The 17230-nt window shown below is 42.2% G+C and overlaps 1 protein-coding gene and 1 pseudogene across 1 annotated transcript in view; both read left to right on the top strand.

The window, feature by feature from the left end:
- The window catches only part of SGCZ (sarcoglycan zeta), a 587076-nt gene that overhangs the window by 308235 nt on the left and 261611 nt on the right, over positions 1-17230 (top strand). The gene's annotated exons all lie outside the window — the stretch shown is intronic.
- Positions 9147-9902, top strand: LOC114604059 (actin, cytoplasmic type 8-like; annotated as a pseudogene).

The following is a 17230-nucleotide window of genomic DNA, read 5'->3' as shown; positions in this document are numbered from 1 at the left end:
AGCACAGGAAGTATCCCTTACTGTGGCTGTCTGGTAGTGTTGAGCTCCATTTGTTTCACCAAGAAAACAGGATTTAGTACATAGACTAAAGGACAGGTGAATCTGTCTTTACTTTGTTGAGATTGAAAGCCTTTTGTCAAGGTTGGCAAACGTAAATCCCAGCATCTGTTGGTTTGTGAAAGAAAAGACAGAGCAATCAAGGTTGTGCTCACATTGACTCGGCTTTCCCAAATCAATTAGGGAAAGAGACTTGGAAGACATATGTTGTAGAACAGACCAAACATACTTTAGTGATATCTGAGATGCTGTTGGCAGGGCTTACTTATCCAGCGGGCAGACGGTGCTCAGCTTCCATCTTCCATACATTGGCAAATCAGTGAGAATGGGGAGATGATAAATTCACTGTTGCTGTAGCTGTATGTGAAGACAGAACTAGTTGTATGGTTGACCAACAAAATAGATATCACTTAAGAATTTTGGAGTGACACTAGAAGTTGATTCAAAACACAATGACTTCGTCTGCTGTCCTAAACCCCCGCATACTCTGAGTTAAGTTTTGATGTCATGAACTGGCAGGACATCAGTTTTTTGATTAAGTTGTGAGTGCCACTAGTAACGTAGTTTAAACAATGACATTGCACACACATGCATGCAGAAAAGGTAGACATGAACAGTCTTGGGGAAACACAACATCTTTATGAAAAAAACACTAAGGGAGGCTGTGGCAATCACACAGGCTCCCCACACATTTAACGGTCTATTGATCCCTGTGCCACCACTGTGCTTGCTTCCCTGCTACCACCAACCCATTACACTCGGGTACACACTGAGTCCAGACAGTTGTTAAAATTAAACCAAATAAACAAGTTTATGGTTTCTCAGATAATATTCTTGTCAGTTTCTTAACTGTAGTTTCTTTACTGGCCTATACCTTCCTAATACCTTCTGACTGATTATATCAACTGTTTGACTGACTCCTTTTAACAGATTCTCTCACTCTCTCACATCAGACTAGCCCAACCCACAGACTTATCCTCTCCGTCTCTTCACTAACTCCAGACTGACTTCTTAACAACCCTAACTCTAACTCCTCCCCTTGGGCTCCTATTGATTAGTCATTTTACAATTAGTTAACCCTTTCCTTATGAACCCAGTATGATGTCACACACCTAGGAGGGCAAACGCCACAGAGGCGCACCTGTAGAAACATCTCAGAGAGATCTGAGCATTCCTAGTGGCTACAAAATGCTGTCTGACACTTGAGTGGTAGAAAGGAAGGGAAAGGCTAGAACCCTGAACCACAGCACCCTATGCTGCAACATGTTACTGCAGGCCTAATTTTGTTCAGTACTATCACTATTTACCTTTTGACACATGCAAAAACAGAATGGTAGAGCCAAAATTATTGGGGTTTTGATCATTTTGAAAAGTCATTTCTGTGTTGGGATCAGTTGTCTTTCACCCACATATGTGGTAAGTGTGTCAGGAGTTGTGGCGGTCAGTCAATTTGAGAGCCTTTAAAATCATATTGAGGTTTCCTTTCCTTGTGCCACCCTCTGAGCTGCTAGTTAGAGGAGGGGAACAATAAGCAGTTCAAGCTGGGTCACTGATAAAATCAGGATTCTGAGCTCCAGTGGTAATCAGGTGATACTGATGAACCAATCCCATGTTGCTTATTAAAGTAGTGGCCATAGGACATATGCATTCATATTGCTGACGATAGTAAAACCTGTTGTGTTTTCTAGTTTACAATTACATTTTCTGAGTGATGGAGATTTGTGACCCAAGTGAAATAAAACATGGGATTTATAGTGTGCAGTATTTCTAGCCCTTTTTCTGGATGTGAATCACTTCCTATAAAACAACATCAGGATAATTAACAGGGAATATGGATAACTCCATAATGGTTGTTGGAGCTCTTTTATGTGTGCGATATAGACTTTTCAAGAGTTAATCAGCATGTGCTTAAAATGCTTATGGGGCAATCCTGTGCCATTTTGAAGTGCAGTCAATCAATGAGTATTACAATGTCTTGCCATTCTCGTCAGTGATTTCTAAGAAGCACTGTGCAACTCCAGTCAGTACACGGAATTATGGTTGCACATCTGAGCATACAGACCAAATTTAGCTAAATATCTCAATAAAATGCACAGTTCTGTCAGCTGCTTCTCATGAGATATTTTCTACTCAGGGGAACAGATTGTGACTTATAAGAACCATAATTAAATGTAACAAAATTGAAAGTGCATTATTTTTCATGGTTCATATCAAGAGTACCTAATCCTTGGCCCTCCTGATATTAAGGTAAAGGTACCCCTGCCCGTATGGGCCAGTCTTGACAGACTCTAGGGTTGTGCGCTCATCTCACTCTATAGGCCGGGAGCCAGCGCTGTCCGCAGACACTTCCGGGTCACGTGGCCAGCGTGACAAGCTGCATCTGGCGAGCCAGCGCAGCACACGGAACGCTGTTTACCTTCCCGCTGGTAAGCGGTCCCTATTTATCTACTTACACCCGGGGGTGCTTTCGAACTGCTAGGTTGGCAGGCGCTGGGACCGAACGACGGGAGTGCACCCCGCCGCGGGGATTCGAACTGCCGACCATGCGATCGGCAGGTCCTAGGCGCTGAGGTTTTACCCACAGCGCCACCCGCGTCCCTCCTGATATTGCTAACCTACAACTCCTCTCACCATTGGCCATTGAGCATGTGGCTTAGAGTGATGGGATTTGTAGTACAGTAACAGAGGGTCACAGGTTAGTCATTCCTAGTTTACAGTATAGGGATACAAACTATATTGGAATGATATCTGAGGTCTTTAATAATCCAGAATATTAAAATTCAGGCAACACTGGGGTTTTTTTGCATGGATGCATGTATTTACAGAACCTAACTTCAACTCAAACTCTTATCTTTCATAATGAACACAGACTGTATGCATTTGAAAGTCTGGCCTCTGGGCCTTAATGTGAACTGTATTTTCTCAATGTCAGTCATGAAGTCCAGAAAGATCATTGTCTGGGAATATTGAAGAGGAAATGACAAAATCCTGTGGCAGTGTGGCACTTTTATAGACTTTTTTATTATCTGTTTGTGTGTGTGTGTTGATCTATGCATTTTCCATTCAATATTGTATGTTTCTTTTATAGCCAACTCTTTCTTTTCAAGATCTTATGACTATTAAATGACTTAATCCATGGCGTGCACCTGCATGCTCTAAAAGCAGTTTGAAGTGGGGAGTGGAGTGGAGGGCTATTGGATCACATAGATATATATTACATCTTGTATCTTTCTGTTGCATTACTGCTGTAGTGGCATTTTTAAAAGGAGGCACACCCTCTGGAACTTATTTTATATACAGTGGTAACTCAGGTTACAAACACCTTGGGTTACAAACACTTTGGGTTACAGACTCCGCTAACCCGGAAGTACAGTGGTACCTAGGGTTACGAACTTAATTTGTTCCAGAGGTCCATTCTTAATCTGAAACTGTTCTTAACCTGAGGTACCACTTTAGCTAATGGGGCCTCCCGCTGCCACCGTGCAATTTCTGTTCTTATCCTGAAGTAAAGTTCATTAGTAAACATTAGGAAGAACTTCCTGACAGTAAGAGCTGTTCGACAGTGGAATTTGCTGCCAAGGAGTGTGGTAGAGTCTCCTTCTTTGGAGGTCTTTAAGCAGAGGCTTGACAACCATATGTCAGGAGTGCTCTGATGGTGTTTCCTGCTTGGCAGGGGGTTGGACTCGATGGCCCTTGTGGTCTCTTCCAACTCTATGATTCTATGATTCTATGATTCTTAACCCAAGGTACTACTTTGGGGTTAGCGGAGTCTGTAACCTGAAGCGTTTGTAACCCGAGGTTCCACTGTAGTACCTTGTGTTAAGAACTTTACCTCAGGATCAGAACAGAAATTGTGTGGTGGCAGCACAGCAGCAGCGGGAGGCCCTATTAGTTAAAGTGGTACCTCAGGTTAAGAACGGACCTCCGGAACGAATTAAGTTCATAACCAGAGGTATCACTGCATTGGAGAATGCCAAAATGACACAGTGAATGTGTGCCTTCCCTTGAGAGAGAAGCATGCACTCCATCTCAAATATTGTGGAAGAAGCTCAAAATGGGAAGCAGACAACCCACCACTTAGTGCTTGCTACTTGGTGTGTGATACCAGCTAGGTGTCTGATGTCAAGAACCTCACATTACAAGTGTTCTAATTTTTTACCCATAATTGTTGTTTGTATCTTTCCAACTTTAACTAAAATTAATGCAGTGAAGGTAGCTCTGTATTGGTGGTCAAATTCTTTAGTCTCCTGGGTTTAGCATCTTGCCACAGATTTATGATGGTAGATAATTGTGTTATGGCTGTGTTGACCAAAGTATGAACTAAATGATAAATGATTTATTCGTAATCTTCGTTGACATGTACTGCACAATTATTATTCAAGTTTGTGACATTAGCATGAACTCATTCCACTCTTTATGAGAAACAGATGGAACAAGCAGTCGCCATAGGTATTGCCATGAGCATCACAAACTTTTACCGGATTTTTATTACAATGGACGAGCAGTCGATTATTATAACTACAGGGATACTGCTGTAGACAGAAGTATTCCAACATAAATTGTGCGTCAGCACTGATAAATTGTGCACCATGTATACATAAAATTCTAATGCATGTGCTTATTTAAAGAGGTATTCTGACATGATGGATAGAGGAAAATTATTCTGATTTACATAGAAATGTGCAGCAGCTAAAAGTTGAAAATGAGTTTGAGGGGCCTTCATTCCTTTCACCCGAATATAATGTGAATTAAAATGAGTTGTTTAAATATGCTAGTGCTACTTCTAAGAACAAACATATAATTTGACAAAAGTTAGCATGCTTGCAGGTCTGTCTTGATATCAGTTTACATTTGGAGTTACCTCTTCAACAATTAAGCTGTTATCTGCTGTACAGAACATAAATGTTGCCTGAAGAATGTTTTCAGAGCAGCTGGAAGGAGAAAGTATTGTAGTGCACTTGCTATCTTTTTGCAGTATATGACACATTTAGGCTACAATACAAAGTGTACTTAGGATTGAATGACACTATTGAAATCAGTGACCAGAATCAGGGTGGTTGGGAATTTTGAAGTGTTCCCTAAGCCTCGTACCTCTTTGAAGAGCTGTATTCTTCTTTCTGTCTTTATCCTGATGTGACCCCATCTCAATCCACCTATGGTAGTCAGGTGATTGTTCCATTTGTCCGGGCGTATCTCCTTCAAGAATTGTGACAGTCTGACTTTCTTCTGTTTTAGGTATATGCAGTATATGTTAATAGGTATATATTTTAGGTATATCCTATATGCATTGGAAAATGAGTGCTTTGATTAAATGGGCATGATCCAAGTCTGGAAGGCTACAGTTACATCAGGGTAGGTCTAGCCTACAGATACTTCTACAGGTGACTTGTGGCCAAACTATACGTGACCTAGAATGTCAAGACACATAAAAAATAGACTTTTCTCAGAAGAGTCTATGTCAGTCCATAATCACTTGCCACCAAGTTTTGCCTAATCACTTAGTTGTCAGCAAGTTTTGCCCAAAAGAAACTGGAAATTGGGAATTCTATTGACTTTTTACAGCTGTATTTTCAAAGATCAATAAACATTTTTTTAAAAAATAATAGTGATAATTCTGAGCAATTTGATGAAAAGCTAGCAAAAGTTCTTGGGTTACCAATGTTACCAATCAACTGTTATATGGATATATATAAATTAAAACTCTTATCAGCTGAAACTCTCTTTGGACAACAGTATAATAGCTTTGTTGAGTTAAACTAAAATCACAATGTAGAGAGCTAGCTTTTGAATTTCACAGAAAATTTCCTCAGGATGAAAGTTACAGTTGAGAGAATGGAGAGAGATGCTGGTGATGTAAGGACAGTGTGTGACACTGTCAGGATGATGGTTTGGGAAGCTCTTTGCAGATTAATATAAATTAATTAGTGCCCAGAACAAATTATTGTAGTTTGCACCAAGTAAATGGAGATTTTTTTCATTCAGAATAGAGCATGGGTAGGCAAACTAAGGTCCGTGGGCTGGATCAGGCCCAATTGCCTTCTGGATCTGGCCCATGGATGGTCTGGGAATTGCTGCGTGGATTGCCAGCATGTGCGTTCTTTCCCTCTCCCTCACATGGCGGTGGCAGCAGCTCCCTCCCTCCTCCTGGCTTCTCCCCGCCCTGCCTAGAGGAGGAAGGGGGCTGGGCTTTGTTGGTGCCAGCAGCAGCAGCAGCAGTGCTCAAGCGGCTGCCATTTTAAGCAGCTCCTCTCCAGAACTCTTTCACACACTGCTCATCATCCCGCCGCCGCTGCCAGCCCTTGCCGCTCACAAGACACAGGTAAGCTGCCACTGGGGCTCGTGGCGCTCTTGTATCACCCCCCCCCCAAAAAAAAAAATATAGTCTGCCTCCCCCAAGGTCTGAGGGACAGTGGAGCAGCCCCCTGCTGAAAAAGTTTGCTGATCCCTGGAATAGAGCTTCATAAAACTCATGCTAGAACAGAATTTGACAGTTCACACCAATCCTGTGACAAATGACTCTCAGTCTCATGCATGCCCTTCGTAACTTCCTCATATTCTGGCTTGCATCCTGCTGTTTAGTATAAGCCACAGTTTGCCATTCCATCCAAATAGCCAATGTATGTCAGTGTAACAGCAAACTATGGTTTGTACTAGACAGGAAGACAGTGGATTTCTGCATGGGAGAAGAAGTAGCATGTGCATCTGAGGCTTGCGGCAGTAATACAAAGCCATAGTTTGGCATTATATGTGAACCAGCTCTAGATCCATCTTATCTTAGTGTGGCTACTTTGAGAAGCACTCCCAAAGGCACAGTGATTCATTACATCTGTGGGTACTTGTTAATTAGTCTCATTAATTTATAAACTCTAAATTTTCTTTTTAATTATGTACACTGAGAAAAGTGGATAACTCAAGAAGGTAAAGGAAATGAGCAGTGAATGAAGACTTGCTAGCTTTTAATTATGCAAATAAAGACCGCTGTGGATTAATTATTTAGAAATCGGTATGCTTAGAATTGAAAATCTATTTCTGTCTTTTGTGTACACTCCTTCCTTACTCAGAACAAAAGAAATGACATTTTCCCATATATTTTGCTTTGCTATATATTATCAGACTTTGGAGAATTCCAGTTACACTTCTGGGATTTCCTCCTCCTTGGGATTTCACTTCAGTGGTTTTAAATTGGTGAATTTATTACTAAACTCATTTTGTCGTTGTGCTCTCACTTCCCCAGCATCCTAGTGTTTCTGTTTCTTAGTTGTGCTGAAACTTGTGCTCCAGTTCCTCAAAAACATCTTCCCCTGAAAAAAGGGCTTCAATTTTCTGCCTTATTCTCAGGGCCTTGAGAATTTCTTTAGAATTCTGGTTGGTGCAGGATTTTGAGCTTGCCTTATCATTGTAAGGTGGCCCAGATTGATGTACATGCATTTTTCTTCCTAGCAAACAGTTGTCCACTGCTTTGCAGATTCACATGTTCTCTGTAATTCCTAATCTAAAGAACCCCCATGGGAGGAATTACCTCAAAATAACCTACCCTGGGCTTTATAGTCACCCAGGGGAGCTGCAGAGTGTTGAACACTGAACGACTCTCACAAGCACCCCATGATGCCCTGCACTCATGAGAAGTTATCTAAAGTGCTGGCACAACACTAGTTTTAGTAGTCGTACTAGCAACCAAATAACACCTGATTTAACAAATGTGTTCATTGATGGTGCAGAATTCTGACTGTAAAGCACAGCTTACTCTTCGGGGATTTGGAGAGATGGGTGAGATGTTGGAGATGGTTCATGCAATGGGGGTCTTGCCAGGGAAAGGTAGCTTGCCCCAAGCTGATTTTCCATCTTTCCTGTTGTGTTCCAAAACCCTTATAAAGCATCTTATTTACTTCACTAGGCTATGCAATGGCCCAAAGCACATCAAATTTAATTTGAAACTTCATTCTCCTTACATTATCACTTCTCCAGTTCTTCTTCCATTCCAATATGGCTATATGTATACAAATAGAAAACTTCGTTATTGTTGTTTTTAAAAAGAACAGTAGCTAACAGCTTTTCTACTGAAGTTGAAAATGAGGATAGGAAAATGTAGAGTTCTGAATTCTTCATACAGTGTGTGTGTGTGTGTGTGTGTGTGTGTGTGTGTGTGTGTGTATCTGTGTTGATCAACCCTATTCCATCCCCCAAACACTGCCATGTTACAGCTCCTTGTACGGTACATGTATTTTTAAATGGTTAAAGGACACACATGCACGTTATATATTTAACTCTCAGATCTGCTTTCTTAATGCTACTTTCATATCTTTTCCCCTGGAGGAAATATTGTTCTGTTTAAAACATGTTGGGACACTTTGTCACAACTTAGCATAAGCACTTTGGTATCCATCGGTTTTAATTCCTGCATTTTCCTCTTCCAGTCTAATACTTTTGCACCTATTTCAGAATTGTGAGGGGGAAATTGAGTGTGCCTTTCATTCATCGCCATTCAGATTTATTTTTAAGCTGCCTTTTATTTCTGTATTATTCAGTCCTTTAAGAAGCCTAGCAGGAATCCAGCACTTTATATGAAAGAAACCGCATGAAGTAACAGCATGCATAAGTTTGTGATGGCACGGCAGTTGGCTTGTGACCATCACTCGCTTACTCCCCAGGCTGGTGATCAAGGAAGGATATTCCTCTCTTATCTCTCTTGGGGCCAAAGCTCAGCACTGTTAGCAATGGACAAAAATAAACTCTTCAGTATTGTTTGCTGTCTTGATAAATCTTTCCTACTTTAGAATAATGTTTACATCTGTTCCAATGTCCTTTCTCTCCCATCTGCTCTTCCCATATAATTTATCTTTATAGAGCTTTCCCCTTTTAATTGTTCCACTCTTCCAATCTGCTGTATTTACTTCAACATTTAACTACATTTACAACCCCTTCTGTTGATGTTATAATTCCTGAATCAAGTTTTCCTTCTCAAATATCAAAAGTATTCGATTCGGGCCCCATTCATGCTTAGCTGCTCCCTGGCCATTGAAGGCATGGTCTCCGCAGGTTGAACTTAAGATCAATTCAAAATGGCCGGTGGCAAGGCTGCCACTCTGGTCATGGACAATGGCTATGGAATGTGCAAAGTGAGATTTGTGGATGATAATTCCCAGGCAGTCTTCTCCACCATTATGAGATGGCTCAGGCACCAGAAGATCATGGTGGAGTTGAGCCAGAAGGACAATTACATGGGGGACAAGGCACAGAACAAGAGGGGTTTCCTCACTCTAAAGTACCCCATTGAACATGGCATCATCACCAAGTGAGATGACAGGGAGAAGATCACCCCACCTTCTACGAGTTGTGGGTGGCCGCCAAGGAATACCCAGTCTTGCTAACCGAAGCCCTCCTGAACCTGAAGGCCAACTGGGAGAAGATGATGCAGATCATGTTTGAGACCTTCAGCGTGCTGGCCATGTAAGTGGTCATCCAGGCTGTGCTGTTGCTGTACACCTCTGGCTGCACCACCAGTCATGTAGGTATCCCACATGGTGCTCATCTATAAAAGGTACTCTCTGCCACATGCCATCCTGTGCCTTGACCTGGCCATTTGCGTCCTGACTGGCCACATCATGAATATCCTGACCAAGTGGGGCTATTGCTTCACTACCACAACTGAGACGGCAGGACATTAAAGGGCCCTGGACTTCAAGCAGATGATGGCCATGGCCTCCTTGTCATCCTCTCTGGAGAAGAGTTACAAGCTGTCTGGCAGGCAGGTGATCACCATTGGCAGTAAGTGCTTCCGGTGCTCCAAGGCCCTCTTCCAGCACTCCTCCCTGGACATGGAGTTATGTGGCATCGACTTGGTGTGAGTCAGGGACTCCACAATGTTTCTCCACATTCTAGAAGTTTTGCATCTGCAAGCAGGAACACAATGAGTTTGGCCCATTCATCATCCATCAGTAATGCTTCTAACAATCCAAGCAGCCAACCTCTTCTGTTGGAGTCAATTTCTCTTGGTGCACTGTTTTTATCTGTTAAATTCTGTCCTCTTGCAAAATCTTCAGTATCAGTATAGCTCTTCCTTTATGCAACCCTTGTATACTACTACATTGTCAAGGCTTGTTAGCATCTGCGCTCTCAATCATTAATCAGATTTGCCTTCTTTCTGACTCCTAACTGCTTCCATATTCCAAGTTTAGTGCTGGAATAGTCAAGTTCAGTACTTTATTACTATCAATTTTCACTGTCAATCAAGAAAAACTAATAAAAGTAATGCAAATAAATTAAGTAATAATAATAATTCATAGCCCTTCAAAGACTTCATATTTTCAGGAAAATGTCACCCACTGCGATTCCTGGGGCAAAATTGGGTTTCTACTATATTCTCACCAATTTCTGTCTAAGTTCACAAGTAGGAATGATTCCGCATACATCTCTTACATGGAGCTCAGAAAAAGAAATTAGGGATGTTTTCATTACATACTGAACTTCCCTTGAAAACCTTGTAGATATCTAGGAGGACTCAGAAGTCATCTAGTCCTTTCTGTCTCAAATTGGTATCAAGCCCTTAACTGGCAAACTCTCCCAAGCATCATTTATGCCCCATTCCTCTGTCATAGGAAGTTGCCTTATACCATGCCATGTCAAACCATTGAGCCATCTTGTTTAGTGTTCTCTACATGGACTGGCAGTTTCTACCTGGCGACACCAGGGCTTTTCCTCTTCAGTGGTCCTGGGATGGCAACATCTGTAGAGAGCTCCCTTCTCAAAGTAAGGACAAGCATGTTGAATGCTGGTTTAAAAAACAACAGTAGGCTCTCTTTTTGTCAGCAAGTTTTTAAATATCATAAATAGCAGGAGCTGAAACCATTAGAAACCCCTTTGGTTCTGAGTGGGTGATATTTGCATGAAATCAAAGGAATCCATTCAGAGTCTCATGGTACCTTGGGAAGGAGGGAGTTCTCTTGCTGGCCAGGTTCATTGACATGTGCTAAAGTACATTACACCTCTTCAATATTTCATTCCCTTCTTGTCATGCCAAACTACATAAATTGTGGTTTTGTTTTTCCTTTTGTCTACAAGGTCTTGACGCCAACCCTGAATTATGCATGTCCAGGTTGCCGCGAGTCCTGGAGGACGTTGCTTGCTTCTTTGCAGGCCTTTTCCACCTGATATTGTTTAGGGGATTTTGTTGATGGAAAGGAGCCTGTTGCTGTTTATAAATGGTTTTCTTAATGATTTAAATTGCAAACTGCTTTTAACATGTGTGTTCTAAAATTTAATATTTGAGGGTTTTGTTGGGTTTAAATTGTTTTGTTGTGTTTCAATTAAGGGATGCAGGATGTGTCTGGGAAGATAGGAGCTGGCAAGAGCAGAGGCACTACAGTCAGATCTAGGAAAGGGGACATATGGTGTGTGAGTGAGGCAGCCCTGACTGACCTATGGCTTTGACTGTTGACATAGTCACCCCTGAATCTCCTCCTCTCATCCATCCCTACTGGTGACTTATATAGCCATGGGAAAACATGTGTGTTGCTGTATATGGAATGCAAAATAAAACAGTCCATGCATACTTCAACTTTACTTTCTTTTTAGGATAACTTCCTGGTTCCTTGGGGGTGTGAAACAGAGCGGGGCTAAATACAAATGACAAATGTCTCCGGGGCGGGGCTATATTTGCAATTCTGAAAAGCAAATTCAAGAGAAGATTTGCAAATAAGTTGGCTAGATCTGCCACTCTCTCCCTTTCCAGCAAGATTTGTTTGCAACAACCTGCTTATTCCTGAAAGCAGATATTACTCAGAGTTATTTTAAGAGATTAGCTGGCACAGTGAAGTTGCTTCTGTTGCCATGGCCTGTTTCTGTGACCATCGAAAGACTGAAAATAACAATGACATGTCAAGGAGCGAGATATGGACTCAGTAAACTGCATCTGACAAAGTGGGCTCTACTCCAGAAAAGCTGATGCCCCAGTGATACAAAATCCTGGGCCATTCTCCTAATTTATTTTAAAACAAGCAGAGCACCAGGAGGAAGAGGTTCCCCCTCCAGTCCACACCAAAGCCCAGCTCCCTAGAATCATCTGGCGTCACTGATTGGCTCCCAAGCAAATGTCTCAACTGCAGTATGACCTGCAGTGGAGTTTAGTCCTGAGTCCCCAAATTATGCAACTCATCTTCCCAGTCAACAATTCCTTCTTAGACATTGTCCAAGGGATTAAGATTGAGGAACAGTGGTCTGTTACATAGGGCTCTGTTGTACTTGAGGTCATAGTAAACACCCTCAAGAAAACAAGAAGCATAAGATCAAGAAATAATTCTTTTAAATCAGTGCAGAAAATTCAGAGTTAGGGTACAAAGGGTCCTTTGCCTTTAAGCAGTGCTTTTTTCGGGGGGGGGGGAATGTTTTGACTCAAGAAAATCACCATTTTATAGTTCAAATTGGGGAAAATAAATACAGTAAATGGACAAAAGTACAAAGATTCATAAAATGTTTAGGGGCATGCATACCCCTGCATCCCCCCAGAGAAAAGCCTTTAAGACTTCCCAACTGTTACTTGAGACAGAGCTCAGAATCACAAGAAAAAGATACCAAATGAATAATTATTACCCAGCCAATGAAGAACATCATTGTAATGATATGTGGCACACAGTCAATGAAGGCTGCAAATGTTTGTAAGTAGTGGGAAATGTTTTCAGTCCTGGCCTTGGTTCATTTTGCATTCATGAATTCCTGATCTATTTACAGTTAAGCTTGAACTGTAAGCCTTTTATGAAAGAAGGGGGGGAGGGGGAGGGAAGCAAAAGCTTTAGTTTTGAAAGCTCATTAAGCAGCCCCAGGACTCAAAACAACAGCAAGGCCATTAGGAGAGGATTTAAAATTACCTTTACCCAGTAAACTATTCAAAGATGTACACCACACAAGCTTTTGCTTTTGTAGCACCTTAAAAAACAACAGGCTTTTTGCACCTCCTTATTTTGAAATTACTTGTATCTGGGGGTGGGGGTGGGGTGGGAATGCTTTATTTTCATCTAGTTCTGTGTATAGACCTGCATCCTACTGCAAAGGAGCAATTGTTCATTTCTTATGTGGTGAGAGGCAATTTGCAAAGTTGCAGTGTTTGAGGTGTTGGAACAATTCTCGTTGTTCCCTGTTGATAACTTGAAATCTGTTTAAGATGTGTGAGTGTGGAATCCTATGCCCTAAAATGCTATACATCAGAGGTAGTTGGCACCAGGACTTACCCCACCCAGCAAAAATGCATGTATTTGTACTCACATGTAACTCAGATTAATTTGACTGTAATCCACAAAATATATATTATAATCTATGTTACTCTTTAAAATGCCACCAGGTTCTTTGCTGTTTCATTCAGAGGTGTCAACCGTAGGGTGGCAATGACTAAGTGATCCATTCAGGCTTGAGTTGTGTGGAAGGATGGGTCTGTGCTGGTAGAATGAATAGGGTTTTTTATTTAAATTGCCCAGCCGTAGTGCTTGGAAGAAAGGCTGACAACAGGCTGTAAAGCTCAGAAGCTCCAGACTGAGAAAAGAGCATGCAGAGGTATTTTAACAATTCATCCATGTCACAAGAGCACCCAAGGCCCATTCTGTTGTGAGTTGTAGATGAATGCTATTGTGCACATGGTGTTCCTTTTTAAAAGTATTTTTTTGAGAGGCTGAAAAATGACACCGACAGAAACAGCCACCTACAGAGTCTCAGGGAAGGGGATTTTAGTTGTACGCATATAGCAAATTGCTAGGATGAGATCCCAGGAACTGCCTTGAAAGAGCCATGTATTTTTGCTTGCCTCTTGTGCATGCTAATTGTGGAACAGGTATGACAGCTGCAGATGTACAATGGATTTGCCATTCTGCAAGATTGATGCATGGTTCACAGACCTGTCTATCCAGTGAATTGATGGAGGCAGGGGGATACGATCCTCTCTTTTAACTACCTCTATTCAGAAACCATTGTAAAACCTTCTGGTGTCGGGAGGAGTTCTTCAGCAACTTGTTCTATCATTGAAAGTCATTACAAGTGGTAGTATTTTGAAGGAATATTAATGATCCAGTCACTAGCTTACCATTTCTGCACCGGGGGCTGCTAACCTGGTCAACCCAAATTTGCCAGATCTCCCATTTCTTGTAGTACTCAGCAAAGCTAGGGGGGCTTTAATGAAATCAACAAGAGCCATTTTAGGCACAGAGAGAGACAGAGGGCTTCTGAGGGGAAAATAGCTGAGAGGACTGGGAATACCCTTGTATTCAAGAACTGATTTCCTGGACTGCAGCCATTTCCAGTCTGTCAGTATATTCCCTGACATAGATGATAAAAAAAAAGGGTGGCATGCAGATGCCTTAAATAAGTAAAATTAACTTTTGGGGTAATAACACTATGGTGTGCACTTCCATTGAAGAGGGTGGGAAGGCGGTCATCCTCTTTTCTCAGATAGAGATCAAAGCTTAGTTCTTTATCTGTATTGGACCACTTCAGGCTTCAGGTGACTCAAGACCTGCACTCCCCAAAATGTTGGGGAGAATGGTTCCAGTTTAATTTTGTTTCCTATTTTTCTGTGGAGGATATGTTTGTATGAAAGAAAATTCCTAATAATGAAGCTGTCTTTGGGCTGAACTACTGCGCTATGAAGTGGTTCAGCCCAGACACAGGTTTGTTATTAGGCAATAGTCCTGTTTTCCCTTTGGTAACTTGTTAGTCCTCCTTTTTCTATCGGATATTTTAAATGCCCATTGAAACAGAGTTTGAAAAGACAAGCATTTTATAGGCGCACGAATAAGAAAGTCAGGGTTGGCTGTGGCTGCCTGTCAAGTGTATATTCATTGGCAAAACCAGGTTTGCTTCTATGTAATGAGCGGTGAGTGCTGGCTCTGCCATTAGGCAGAGTGAGACAGCTGCTTCAGGCAGCAGATGCTGAGGTGGACTGGAGTGCAGGCAGAGGACAGAGCTATGCAAGTTAGTCTGCTTACTTACACATGTACTCTAGGCTACAGTCCTGTTACCATGGTTGATGTAAAAGTCAGTTGCTGGTCTGGTTGGAAAAGGGATGGGGAAAGTTCCCATTCTGCCCTTTATTTTAGGCAGCAAAATGTCTTGCGACAGTCCTGTCCTCTATATTTCACTTGTAACGAAGGTCTAATTAGCACACAGTCATCTCCTAGAGATGTGAGTCAAGAAATGTAATTCTGTGTTCAGTTTCATAACATTTTTGGTGCAACATACTTGAATTGGAATCCTGAAACTCCTCTCTTCATAAAAAGGAGGCACCCAAGTCATTATTCCAGAGTACATTTTAGCATTGGAGGATGAATAAATATTTGCCTTCCCCTCCACCCTTCTGCCTGTACTTTCTCAGTAGCTGCTTAGAAATACTGTGAAATAATGCAGTGTGTCTGTCTGAGCAAGTTGAGAGTACTTTTCGTTGAGCTTCTATGCTGGCAAACCATCAACACCTTTCCTCAGGGCTGAGATGGTAAGACTAGCTCATCCTCTCTACTTACATCAAAAATCACACACCCCAAAACACACACACACACACACACACACACACGGATTTTGAATCACTGGAAGTCTGCTTCTGAGTTCAAGTGCACAGCTCCTCAGTCCCTTTTCATCTCCCTCATAATCTCCTTGTGAGGTGCCTCCCCTTCCCCCTGGGCTTTGCTCCTTTGGAGATTTCCAGATCACAAAGCAATAGGTGAGTTCCTTTTGGATGCTTTCGGCAGCCAGCAATCTCTCCTTGGATGAATAGCAGAGGAGGTGGATGAAACATGCTCCATACGGCTCATTAATAGGTGGGCTACAAATATTCTGCGCCAGCTTAAGCTTTGGGATAATATTTTATCTGGTTTAATGTTTATTATGTGATTCCAGCTCATGACAGGCGGTTCACCTCAGAATATTTTTTCCATGGCTCAAACAGAGGAAAAGGCTGTTTGGAGGAGTGCATAAACCTCTGTAGCTGTCTCACTGTGCTGTGTGCTCTTAATGAACAATTTTGCTAATAATTCCAGTTAGAGGATCCACGTATACCGGAGGAGGCTGCTCCATTAGAGCAAATGGCATCCTGCCTCACCAATTTCAGTCTGCACTCAGCTAAGCCCACCCGCTTACTCACAACCAGTCCAGGGGTGGCACTGCCTGTTGGCGGCTTCCCCCTTAGTCTTGGTGGTGCCCTCATAGAGCTCAAACAGGGGACAGGATGGAGGCAAAACTGGAATTAGGTGGGTCCCAGTAGTGATGTATGGAAGTGAGAGCTGGACCATAAAGAAGGCTGATCGTCGAAGAATTGATGCTTTTGAATTATGGTGCTGGAGGAGACTCTTGAGAGTCCCATGGACTGCAAGAAGATCAAACCTATCCATTCTTAAGGAAATCAGCCCTGAGTGCTCACTGGAAGGACAGATCCTGAAGCTGAGGCTCCAATACTTTGGCCACCTCATGAGTAGAGAAGACTCCCTGGAAAAGACCCTGATGTTGGGAAAGATGGAGGGCACAAGGAGAAGGGGACGACAGAGGACGAAATGGTTGGATAGTGTTCTCGAAGCTACCAGCATGAGTTTGACCAAACTGTGGGAGGCAGTGGAAGACAGGAGTGCCTGGCGTGCTCTGGTCCATGGGGTCACGAAGAGTCGGACACGACTAAACGACAACAACCTATCATTGGTTCTGGGTCTGCCCACCATTGTCTTTAGCTCCATCTAGTGTTGGTCTCCTTGCCTTCTGCCCTATGAGTCACAATGGACACCAGCTGCCCCTGACACACGCATATTCCTCTCTCTCCCCATAAGGGGCATGCTCACTGGGATACTGTTTCCTTGACCCATGAGCTGTGTGTTGCACAAATGAACAAGCTTCTGAGTGAAATGCCAAACAATACACCTGTCAAAGTAACAGCAAAGTCCCCCCGCCCCGTTGTTTTTTTTAAAAAAAGATTTTGTGCAAGAAAAAATATCCAATAAATTGCTTACACATAGATTGCTACATTCTATAGTTATAAGAATCTGCCCCTGTTTGTTGGTTACCTTCTGCTTTTGTCTTAAAGACTGTAGCCATTTCAATTAGAGAGATTTCCTTGAATTTTTGAATGTAGGCTTCTTCTTCTCCTTCTCCTCCTCCTCCTCCTCCTCCTCCTCCTCCTCCTCCTTCTTCTTCTTAAGACATAACACTGTTAGGAGTA

This window comes from Podarcis muralis, chromosome 9 (genome assembly GCF_964188315.1).
Source record: "Podarcis muralis chromosome 9, rPodMur119.hap1.1, whole genome shotgun sequence".
NCBI lineage: Eukaryota > Metazoa > Chordata > Lepidosauria > Squamata > Lacertidae > Podarcis > Podarcis muralis.
This window is presented reverse-complemented; position numbering and strand designations above follow the sequence as displayed.